Below are 13,813 nucleotides of genomic sequence, written 5' to 3'. Positions count from 1 at the left end.
CACTTACTTTTTTCTTTCTCTTAATTTTGGGTTTTTTTTTCTTTGTTTTTTTTTCTGTTTTTTTTTTTGTTGTTAATTTAATTTGGATATATATTGAAAAAAATGTTTTTCTTTTGTTTTTCAATTAATTACATCGCATATTAACGAAATATATATATAATTCAAAATCAAATCAGATCTAATCAAATTATATTAATAATTTTATAAATAAATAGATATGTACAATAATAAAAAAAATAAATGTGTACAATTCGCTTAAATAAATATGTTAACTATACGTAATCGCAAAGCAAATAAAACAATATCAACGGGTTTATATATGCACCGGACAAGAGCAATTTGTGATTAAAAAAATTTTAATGCAATTTATTTAATATTAATTAAGTTAAGAGACAGTGTAATGACAACAAAAATTGTGTTATTATTTAATCTTTGAAATCTGATATCTATGGTAACACACGCGCTGCCTATGAACGTTTATGCGATCATTTCTTTTGCCACCGTAATCTTTACGTTAATGAATTTGGCTATAAATACATTGACAAAGGTGACTTATCTGTGAATCCTTCGGTGGTGATATTAAAGATGATTGGGTGATACTCTGCTGTGACGTGGTTTTCATAATTCTGGCGACTGATGTTTGTTATTGATGCGGCTCATACGAACAGTTGCTGATGTCAAGGTATAATTTTTGCTGCACGGACAACAGGTTGCTTTCCTGCTGTTTTAGCTGAGTTAACCGTAAATGCCTTTCGAAAGGCAAGTTTTATTGATTTGATTGTGTATTCTTGTGTATTATTTAATTGGCACTAATTTTTCCAGGGAACAAAGTGTTTTTTACAATTCCTGGTTTTATGAATTTAATTGTATATTTATTTGATTGCATTAATTTTTCCAGGGAACAAAGTGTTCTTTATAAGTCCTGGTTTAATGGATTTTATTGCATATTTATTTGATTTGCAATCATTTCAACTTTAAAAATTTCACAAAAAAAAATTCAAATAAAAATACTTTGCATCACAACTTTATTGATTTAATTGTGTAAAATACTTTGTGCTCATAAAAATATTTTCAACTTTTCAAAAATTCAAAAATTCAAAAAATACTTTGTATCAACAGTTTTTCAAATCCTTCGCGGCTAGCTGACTGTTTAATTCTCCCCGCAAGTCTGTTGAGTCGCTCTATATATTCCAAATCTCTTAACAGCTACTCGCTGTTATTCTTCGGATCCGTTTTTGCTGTAATTTTGGCAGTTAACACTTCAGTTAGTTTTGCTTGCTGTTCGTTACAATGCTCCTCCTTTCTCTTACGGTCTATACTCAACTCTCTTCTATATAAACTCACCATCCCCTTTCTCTTTGCTTAACTCGAATTGTGGTGAGTATTTGCTGTGTTTGGTATGCCCTTGTGTCAATACATTTATTACGTATTATGTATAGTTTATTTAGTTTAGTTTATAAAAAAAAATTTTCTTTCTTTAAATATTTTTTTCTTTCCTAACATACCTATAGGCTACCATAGTTCAAAATTTAGTTTAAAAACTGCTTTTGTTCAATGAACTTCCTAATATACCATTAGCGCATTTCGTTGGGGGTAAAGGAAACCTATAATGAAATCGCGCAAGTCTTGAAGATAATTCAATATTACGAATTCAATTGGAAGCTATGCGCTGATTTAAAGGTTGGTTTTTTGATTAAAGTACAATCAAAATAACAAAAATGTAGAAATCTGAATTTAAAAATGTACTGTTTTTGTATTTTCTTTTTTGAAGGTTATTGCAATAATCATTGGCCTCCAACGTGGTTTTACGAAATATTGTTGTTTTCTGTGTTTATGGGACAGCAGAGCCACAATGGATCGTTTTATACGTTTATCTTTGCCAAAAATAGAAGATCTCTCAATAGGCAGTCAATATATCGCGAATAAAGCTCTTATTAAACCGTGCATATAAAACTTAGCCTTATAAAAAATTTGTTGTTATGGGCATTAGGAATGATTTTCAGTTCTATCAGGATAATAATACAAAGCATTCTGAGTTAAACACGAAGCATTTGTTTTTATATAACTACTGAAAAGTGATAAAAACACCTCCTCAAAGTCCAGGATTTGTGGTCATTTGGAGTCTGAATTAAGAAAACGCAGCTTTTTAAACAAGCAACAGATGTAACAGATTCTAATAGACGAATATGCTAATATAGATTCAAGTATGACAGCAAAATTAGTCTAATCAAAGCAATTATCAATGATATAAATAAATGTCGGCTGCGACTAAAGAATCATATATTGCGGATTTATTTGCTGCTGTAACAGTTCGAGTCAGAGTAGTAAGCCTCACTCGCAAAATTAGCTATTGTCAGTGTTAGTATAATTGAGTTAAAAATAAAATACACTTTGTTATTTCTTTAATATTTATTTTTCAAAAACCCGTCACTTCACGCTACAATTATGTACTGAACTACAAATGTATTGTGCGCCTCAATTTGACTATCTGCTATTTTCAAAGCAGTAATGCACACGAGACATGGTGCCTGTCTGCCTTTTCCTGTAATATTGTAATATTGTGATTTCCTTGAATTTGTATTTTAAGAAATATAAATTTACGTGATCTATGTATTTTGTTATTGGGGTAAAACCACACAAACAAAGTACAGTTCCATTTAATAACTATATGTCCAACAGTCAGTTTTGTCACATATCCCTATACTAACTCAAACAATTCTCTTATTAGAACACATATTATTGCACGTACTTTAAATCGTAATTGTGGTGGACATAAAAACACAAATATGCGCACCTATATCATCTGTCCACTTATTTTCTAAGTCAACCAACCCACAAATTCCGTGTGCATTGAAAATAAATTTTTTATAGCAATTTCATTAAATATTAAAATGCATTCTTTTCAATTGAGTTCTTTTTGATTACTGCTTTTTCAAGGGCTGCATAAATACAAATGCTATATCCAGGCCTTAAATTTTTTATATCATTCTACCTCCGCAAGGAAGAAAGACTGGAAAAATTTGACTTTAACGTGTTTCTCAGAAATAAATATATAGCAGTGTACTGTAATGACCTTTCCGGTCCTATATATAGCTAGGATATAACTCAGTGCGTATACCAGAGTTCATTATAAGAATTAAATTAAAAAAGAGACACTTCTGTCTTATGTTTGTATTAGCGTTTATTTCTTAAATTAAATCTAAAATTCATATAGGATATAAGTTGAGACTAACTGACACAATAGTGGAGAGTAGTACTCGCATTGAGTCTTCGATTGATTAAAATTTGAAAAAACGTGTGAGTGTTGAAACGACTAGAACAAACGTGGAAAGTAGTACTCGCGTCGAATCTTCAATTGATTAAAATTTTAAAAAGTGTAACCGTTTACACTTTTGTATAGAATAAATTTCCAAAATGCATAAATGTTAAAGCGGCTTGAATAGAATGAAATTCCAAAATGTCTAAGTGTTGAAGCGAATTGAATAGAAAAGAAAATAAATTCCAACAGGCGTACGTATTGAGACGACTGGAACCAAACGTACTCACGCTGAGTCTTCAATAGAAAGAAATTCCAAATAGCAATCGTAACAAAAGTTACTACAATTTTGTAAAATTCCACCTTGTCAGTTAAAACCAGGCAAAGCTCCCTTCTCGTTGCCACGCCTAGTCACGCTCGTCGCATTCGCCAAACGCTCGTAAAACCCACCCGTCTGCCAACAATGTTGGTGACTTGTCATCCATTTTTCCATCTCCTTTGGCCAAATGGAACTCTGAATGACAGGTTAAATTACCCTTAGCTAACATTAGCAAAGCAGAAGTCAACTCAACTATTGTCACTTCACCCAGTCCAGTTCACACATTAACATGGTAGTCGTTAGCATAGTCCTAACGAACCATGATGTGTCCAAACCAACTAGTCCGCACTCCCTCTGGTGTCCCTAGCAACTCATAATATTGGGGATTCGTTATTCATTTCTCCATCAGCAATGGCAAAATGGAAATCCGATTGGCTGATTAAGTTACTCATCATCAGAGATACACATAGTGATCGTCAGCATAGGCCAAACGAATCATCATGTGTCCGGATCACCTGACTTACCTTCAATAGAAAGAAATTCAAAATAAAACGATTTGGCACTTTCGCAGCTCTTTTATTCCAAATCCAAACAAAAAATCTTTCGATGTGAACAAGGTCGTGTAAGTCAAGTGACAAATAAATTTGTCAAAACAAATTTCTAACCGTTGTATGCACTACAATAAACTTTTTTACAAATAACTGCATAACGCAAAAAGTGCGTTGGAAGCGAAAGAATTGATGCACCAGCGATAATGTATCGATGCCTTGAAATCAACGATCACTACCACTACCATACCAAGTAAATGTATTTTTAAAATACATGTCATAGAAAAACCATCGATGCTTTATTGATTGTGTTGTGAAATCAATATAATTTAGTGGAGGAATCGAAAACGCTGCCAAAGATTGTGAAGAATATACGTATAAGTAGAAAGGTGTGTGGCCCTTCTACAAAATTGTTTTTACATGAACCGATTAAATTAAAAATAATACATTGAAATATATAAGATGTTTCATTAATAATAACTATATTACATTAGGCAACAGTATATTCACAATTCATTAACAAAATAACATATTAAACAAATTAAATTAATAATTCATATTTATATATAAGTTTTATATTATATCAATGTGGAATAAACACAACTTTTCACTTACTTCTTATAACATCATACCAACTTTTTTCAAACTAAAGTGTTTGTACTCAGAACCATATGTGTTTATGTAGTGATCAAACAAAATAGAACACACTTGCAACTTATGAATGTACGCCCAAATTTTCCGCACATCAGACTTTTGATATTCGTCGGTGCTATAGCTAAAAGAGGAGAGAGGTAATTTAAAGAAATGTGCTGAAATGTGTGCTGCAGATTTGACCGCACAACCAAGTGCATCGGTTGGATTCGTGTGCATGCAGTTGATATTCGAATAGAACAGAAAATTACTCTCATGCAATTCCCACTACATAAATCTCTATTTCTCATATTACAAATGTGAGCACACACACATTATTTTGTTCATTTTATTGTTGAGCACAACTAACGACAGAAATTTGTAAATGCTGTTGTAACGTGTGAATGTACTATCAACTTTTTCGCACACATAGGGGAAAGACGAAATATAATAGAAATGTTCTGCGATTTGACCTGCAAACTTACGAGCACAACTAACAATAAGAAACAATAACAATATATTCTTCCCTGAGTTCCATAGTATAGACTCTAATCAAATTTGCCCGGTTTTTTTGTATTGTCCTCATGATAACACATTCTGCATATGATGTGAAAGTTGGTCTTAACGATAATTTTATACTTTGGCTCTAATCTACTCTCGTATTCAGCTAGATTTAAAATATTATAAATATCCCTACATATTAGTAAAATATTTCTTATAGCTTTGGTACACTTTAAACCAAGTGGAGACTATAATTCCTGAACTGTTCCAATCCAAACGATAATGTTTCATTTTACATTTAAAAACATTGATATTTTAGATAGTAAAGTGAAAAAAATTAGAAAACAATAAAAAATTAAGTATCAACATCTTTGACGAGAATCAACGCAAGGCGCCAATAATCATTTAAATAATGCAAAATAATGGAAAAACACAAGTTGTGTAAACAGTTATTTGACAGTCAAAAAATGTTTTTGGTTTGTTTTTGTCATATTTGTGTTCTTTCAATAATTTTATAATTTTTTTTTATGTTTATATTCCTAATATAGTAATTAACAAATATATAAATAAAAAAACATATATACTAAAACAAAAATTTGTTTTTTTTTTGAATAAGAAGTTAAAATTTTCAATTTTTATTGAATGTGTAAACTCATGCTTGACAAACTGTATGTATGGTCTTTAAATGACCGAATTTAACCCAATTTATCCCATCATTTAATTAATTTAATTAATTTATTCCATAATTTCATTTTAATTTAACCCAATTTATGCGTCATTTAGGTTTTTCGAAAAGGTAATGCTGCATAGAGGTCATTCTTTTACAACTCGGACACCGTTTTGACCTCATGATCTCCGATTTGGCTGAAATGAGGTCCTTTCATAAAATAAGAAGACCCGCATCTCGGAAATTTTGTGATTTTTTTCCTAGGAGATATGGACCCATGGGGTTTTGAGAATTATCATAGCAGACACATTTTCAAATGGCTATATCTCAAGTTCTATAAAAGGTAGAAACTTGAAATTTACAGCGTTTTAAAGATAATTGATTGAGCTTTTATAAAATTGTTCAAACAATTAAAATTGTTAATATTTAAGTACTAATATTAACCGTTAAATTAAAAAAAAAATTTTTTCTATAAACTAGTTTTTAAATTTTCGTTTTTTATATTTTATTTAGATTCAGTTTTAAATTTTACTACGAAATAAAAATTTTCAGGAAACCATTATTTTTTGAAATATTATAATATTTTTTTTTCTCCCGCAAAACACATCAAGCACATGCGTACTACATATTCATTGAATGTATTTTCAAAGAATACACTACATATATTCTTATATAATATTTTTGATTTCGATTAATAATAAAATTCTAAATAAAACCAAAAAATTTCAGGACGATATTGTAATTAAAAATACATTTAAAAATTTATTTATCCTTCATATCACACCAAACTCATACACACGATTTTTCAGTAAACAAAAAAAAAGGAATATGTCACACAAATTTTTTTTTATTTTTGATTCAAATTAATATATAAATTCTACTTCAAAAATAAATATTTCCACTGTGATATTCCTTTTAGAAGTAATTAATAAAATTAATTAATGAGGTGTCCTTCACATTACTCATACGCACCATAGTACCATAAAATCAATTTTCGAAGGAAAACGATACAAAAACTTTTACTTTTTATTTCTGAGTTGAGTTTATCATTAAATTCTACATAAAAATGAAACTTTTAAGGACGTTAGTATTGTAATGTGATATGGGTATGAGACCACACATATCACAAAACATTCAATTGTTCCACTTATTTTAAAGTAAACATTGACACAGTTCTATTTTGATAAAATTTATGACAAACTATTGTCAAGTAATATGAGCCTTTATTTTGTCATTTCTTTGATGACAAATAACTGAGCCGCACATTGCACCATATGTGCAATATGCATAAGTCAAAACTGTGTCAATAGAATAAACGGTTTCAAGTGAAACCATATGTAGAACACTTGCATTAGTTAATAGTACACCATTTATTGATAAGTTATGTCTGTAAGAATATTATATACGTCTAATTTGGGTTAACCAATTAGACGCAAGTATTATAAGTATTAACCAATAGAATCAATACATAAGATTCTATTGGAAATTAGTATTAAGAAACGATGTTAGACTTAAGAATAAAAATTAATAAAAATCAGTCTTATTTTGGACACTCAAAACGACGCGTCTTTCTTTTCTTAACCAAAGAACTTTACATGGCGATCCTGCCAAATCTCGATGGCAAGGACCATTAATAAATAAAAATTAAGAAAAACTAAGTGAACTATGCCAAATCTCAATGGCAAGAACCATTAATAAATAAATTTATATTTATATATATATATTTAAAAGAATATAAAGTGAATTTTAAAAATTGTATAAACAAAAAAAAAAATAAAATTTTCATATTAAAACTAATATTATGTGAATACAACTAAAAACTAAGTGAACTATGCCAAATCTCAATGGCAAGAACCATTAATAAATAAATTTAAATTTATATATATATTTAAAGGAATATAAAGTGAATTTTAAAAAAAAATTGTATAAAAAATTTTCATATTAAAACTAATATTATGTGAATAAAACTAAAAACTACACTATAATATTTAATACTTAATGACTCGAAGTAATGAACATTAATGTGAAATGTGATGTGAAAGGTTATTGTGAACCGCGAAATATGTGAAATTAACTGATTAACTGAATTAATTAACTTATTAACTGAATTAGTTAATTAATTAACTGAAAGATCCAACGATCTACAAGCGTGTGTTCATGTATGAATAAAACATTTTTTCTTGCAACTATCGACGCATATTTTAAACTATATTTTAAAAAGAGAAGAAAAATATTTTCATCTGCAGCTGAAACATCATGGGTTGGTTTTCCGCGGATGCACCTGACACAAACACAGTAAACAACAACCAGAACCAGATTCTAGAAGTCAACATGCCGGAACAACAGGTAGCCATAATAACACTTATAATTATAATATGTATTGTATATGTACTATTTAGAATAAATAAATATTTCAAAAGTTATGTACACAAACATGTTCATCAACAACAAACATCAAATGTTTAAAAATATGTTGAAAATTTAAAATGATGAAATAGATTATATCCTTTTTATATAAAAATTATATAATATTTCTGTAACATATATTACAGTATTAAATAAAATATATGAAAATGTATGAAAATAAAAATTACTTTACATGTATGAAAATAAAAATTACTAAAAACTTTTAATTATATTAAACCATGTACTAATATAATAATAAATATATATAAATAAAAGTTCTTTTATCTTTTATCTCTGTCTCTCGTTCACTCGTTCACATGTGTCAGTATTATCGTTCACTTCGTTCAATTTAATATAAAATAGATCCTACATAGAAATCGTTAACTATATTCATGTCCCCAATACACAATAGCAACTAGTTTAGTTAATGGAAACTATATCTGAGTGTATATCTGAAATACATATCATATTAAGAAACGCAAAAAAATCTGCTTCAAGAGGATATTCAAAAACTACAGTATCCGAAAAATTAAAAAGATTAGAATATCTGTCAAGTAAAGTTAAAACAATTTACCCAACTTCTAAGTTTGAAACAATAACTTCATTAACAGAAACATTTTTCGACAAATATAACCTGACTAAACAATATTTATTAAGTATGTCTACTAGTGAAAACATAGTTAGCCAGGAAAACAGTAGTGATACAAGCACAAACATGGAAAAATTAAATTACGAAACTGTCACCGGTAAAGTTGAAGAATTAAACAATTTTATACATAGATTGAATATAATTCATGACAAACTACTTGACTCTGACAAACAATCATTTTTAGATTTTATAGTAGAATGCAAGTTACAACATTCAGTAAGAGCCAAAGTCAGCCCCGTAGGAATTCCAGATTCACTTCCTGAACTAATAGAGAATCTAAAAAGGAACTTCATATCAAAGGATACCATACCTCAACTGCTCCAAAGGATAGCAGAAGTAAAACAAGGCCCTCACCAGAAAATACACGAATATACAGAAAAGATATCAACCATTCTAGCGAATTTAAACAATGCGACATTACTAAAGAATAATTTTAAGAAGTCATCTCCGGAAGGAAAGGCCGTACTTTTAGTAAATGATGAAACAGCATTGTTAGCATTTAAAAAGGGGTTAAATACTGTTTATTCACAAACTGTACAGGCAGCTCAACCAAAGACCTTTACAGAAGCTAGATTGTTTGCAGAAAATATGCATATACCAATGCAACAACAAGTCTTTTTCACCCAACAACGTTTTCATAGTCAAAGAAGATACGACAAACATAGAATGAATCAAAATAGATTCCAATATAACCAGAGAATTAACAGCAATTCTCAAAATAGAAGCAATAATGGGAGAAACTTCAATAGAAACAGAAACAACGCGTACCCCAACAATACTTCAAACGTTGAGAATAGAAATAGAACAGCATACAACAATACAGCTCGGAATCCAAGAAGTCAATTCAACTCTAACCGAAACAGGCGTGTACAGATACTAAATGCCCAGGAAAACTACTCAGAACCAGAGGACAACTTAGGGAATTCTCCTCTGGTACATCATTAAAAATTTTCAATATAAACCCTAATATATCAAATTATGTAATAGTATTTTGCAATACTATTGATAAAAGTTTAAAGCTTTTAATTGACACTGGTGCTGATGTGTCTATTATAAAAAATAACTACAATTTAAATTTTGATTCTAGCACAACTTGCTTATTAACTGGTATTACAGATGGTCACAAGTTATCTTTAGGTATTTCAAAACTAAGCCTAAATTTTGATGGATTATTTCTAAATCACATATTCTCAGTAGTCGATACAGACTTCCCAATTGAGGTGGATGGAATAATAGGTAGAGATTTTTTAACACATTTTAAATGTAATATAGATTACTACACATTTTCTCTAACAGTAACTTCGGACTTACAGTCCACAACAATTCCAATAAATATTAAAACATTTACAGTTAAAGCGAGAACTCAAAACATATTACCTATAGACATTCGTTTTAATACAGATACTGTTCTGTTCAGTAACGAAATCAACAAAGGAGTGTACATGGCCAATACCATAGTACCAGCAAACGGAATTTGCCACATAAATGTGATAAATACAAACGAATCAGATATCAACATAACTGATTTAAAAATTAAGTCACAACCTTTGTATAACTATTACTGTATAAATAACAAATCAAAAATTTATACTGAACAAAGATTAGCTAAAATTCTTGACAAGGTACAGCTGAAAGAAGATGCACTAACACTAATTCCACTAATTTCAAAATACCAACACATTTTTCAACTCGAATCAGAACCATTATCTACAAACAATTTTTATACAGAACACATCTCTACAACTGACAATAATCCAATATACATTAAAAATTACCGATTACCACATTGTCATAATGACGACATAAAAACACAAGTTCAAAGACTACTACAAGACGATATAATACAACCGTCAAAAAGCCCCTACAATTCACCAATCTTGCTTGTTCCTAAGAAATCAACAAACGATAACAAGAATTGGAGACTCGTCATTGATTACAGAAAACTCAATGAAAGGATAGTCAACGACAAATTCCCCTTAACACGTTTGGAGGATGTTCTCGATAAGCTTGGAAGAGCTAGGTATTTTTCCACTTTAGATATGACCAGCTCATTTCATCAAATACCAATTGACGCCTCTTCGAGACAAAAAACCGCCTTTTCAACAAATGATGGTCATTACGAATTTAAAAGATTACCTTTCGGATTAAAGATTAGCTCTAACAGCTTCCAACGAATGTTAACCTTAGCATTAACAGGTTTGGAAACGGAAGCATTTTTATATGTAGATGATATAATAATTTTTGGAAATAGTTTGAAACACCATAATATAAATCTAGAGAAAGTTTTTGAGAGACTAAATGAATACAATCTTAAATTAAATCCAGACAAGTGTAACTTTTTAAAGCATGAAGTTACTTACTTAGGTCATTTGATAACAGAGCACGGAATAAAAACTGATCCGGCCAAACATCAAGTCATAATGAACTACCCAAAACCCACAACTACTGATGAAGTACGAAGATATGTAGCTTTCTGTAATTATTACCGTAGATTCATAAGCAATTTTGCAAACATTGCAAAACCTTTAAATCGTTTACTAAAGAAAAACCAGAAGTTTGAATGGAATTCAGATTGTGATAAAGCATTTGAAAACTTAAAATCAAAACTAATAAACCCACCAGTACTCAAGTACCCCGATTTCAATAAACCATTTATAATTACCACTGATGCATCTGATTATGCATTAGGTGCTGTACTCTCACAAGGTGAGATTGGATCTGACCTTCCAATTTGTTATGCAAGCAAAGCTCTCCAAAAACACGACTTAAATAAGCCAATTATAGAGAAGGAATTGCTAGCGATACATTGGGCAATCAATTATTTTCGCCCATATGTTTATGGCAAACGTTTTCTTGTTATAACAGACCATAGACCCCTAATTTCCCTATTCTTACATAAGAACCCCTCATCCAAAATGACTAGAATAAGAATAGACTTGTCAGAATATGATTTTGAAATTATATACAAAAAAGGGAAGATAAACACAAATGCAGATGCACTATCTAGAATCAAGATAGATACCAATACTTTAAAAGCTCTTATACCGCTCAACAACGACGAAAATGTATCAAAGAAATTAAGTCCGGCTAATGAAGAAGAATTAATGAGACAATTAGAAACAAGAGACGATACTCTAGTATATGTTACAACGAGGAGTAACACAAAACGCGCGATGAAAAAGAATGATAATCCTATCGGAAACACACGTTCCAATGAGCCTGATCAACTCTATTGCTGGGACTGTACATCCATTAGTGATATCAGACATACAATGAAACTGCAGTTTAATATAAATAAAAATAATAAAGAAAAATTACACATTGTGAAAAATGTAGTAAAAGTGGAAATGAGCGAGGTACCTACGAAGCCGATTTCGATCATGGAGAAACTCATATCCAAAATAGAAAATTTTAAAATCTATGAATTAGCGCTAGCAGAAGAAGATACAATATTTGATGCCATGCCAAAAGAAGAATTTAAGAATATTATAAATATGTTGCAACGAAGAAATAAAAATGAAAAACGTCTCAAAATATTAATTTATAAAAGCCCAGAACAAATCACGGATACAATAAAAAGATACAGACTCATTGAAGAATATCATAATACTCCTTACAGCGGACACTTAGGTGTAAGGAAAACCTTCACAAAATTAAAACAACGGTATACGTGGAGCAAAATGAAACAAATGGTTCATAAATATATCAGTACATGTCACAAATGTCAAATCAACAAACAAACGAAACATACAAAAGAACAATTAGAAATTACAACAACACCTACAAACGTTTTTGAAACAGTAGAAATTGATACCGTAGGCCCTCTTCGTCCTTCAAATGGATTTAGATATATTCTCACAATGCAATGTGAATTAAGTAGATTCATCATTGCATATCCAATGGTAAATAAAGAAGCACATACAGTAGCTAAAACATTAATTGAACAACTAATATTAAAATTCGGTTTATTCAAAATACTCAAATCAGACAGAGGAACTGAGTTTGTAAATGAATTATTTACAAAAATCACAGAATTACTAGATAAAAAACAAGTATTCTCAACTCCTTACCACCATGAAACAATTGGTACAATAGAAAGGAATCATAGAGTCCTCAATGAATATCTTTTAAATTTTACTGAAGAAGAAGAATGGGACAGATGGATACCATACTATGCTTTTGCATATAATACCTCACCCCACATAGACACTGGCTATTCGCCACATGAACTCGTTTTTGGCAAACTACCCTCATTTCCTGATGAAAAACTCAAGGATGATATAGGTAAATTCAATTTAGAAAATTATGCGAATGAACTGAAAGCTCGTCTCAAAGTATCGATTGAAAAAGCTAGAAAGTTCACACATGATGCCAAAGTTAAAAGACAAAAACAAAATAGTTATAATAATAATCCAATTAAGTTAGAAATAGGAGATAAAGTATTAGTAAAATCTCAGAATAAAAGAAAACACACTAGCCCATACATAGGCCCCTTTGAAGTAATAGATATTAATGGCACTAATTTAACGATAAATGACGGTAAAGAAAATAAAGTAATACATAAAAATAATACAAAACTATTCAAAACATAATTATTATTAATAAATGTCATCAAATACAATTATTATTATCTATATATATAACATTAAAAACTTTATACAATTTATAATCTTTAGTATATTAATCGTTAGTAAACAAAAATTGTGTAAGAAAACTTCATATAAAAATAAGCACAATAAATGTAATGTAATATGCAATTACTTCAATTATCATTAATAACTTTTAATTATAAATAAAAACTTATTACATTTTAGTTTGCAAGTTCAAGTTCTATTAA

Source organism: Teleopsis dalmanni, chromosome 2 (assembly GCF_002237135.1).
Source record: "Teleopsis dalmanni isolate 2A chromosome 2, ASM223713v2, whole genome shotgun sequence".
Taxonomy (NCBI): domain Eukaryota; kingdom Metazoa; phylum Arthropoda; class Insecta; order Diptera; family Diopsidae; genus Teleopsis; species Teleopsis dalmanni.
The sequence above is the reverse complement of the archived record's forward strand: the minus strand, read 5'-3'. Positions refer to the sequence as shown.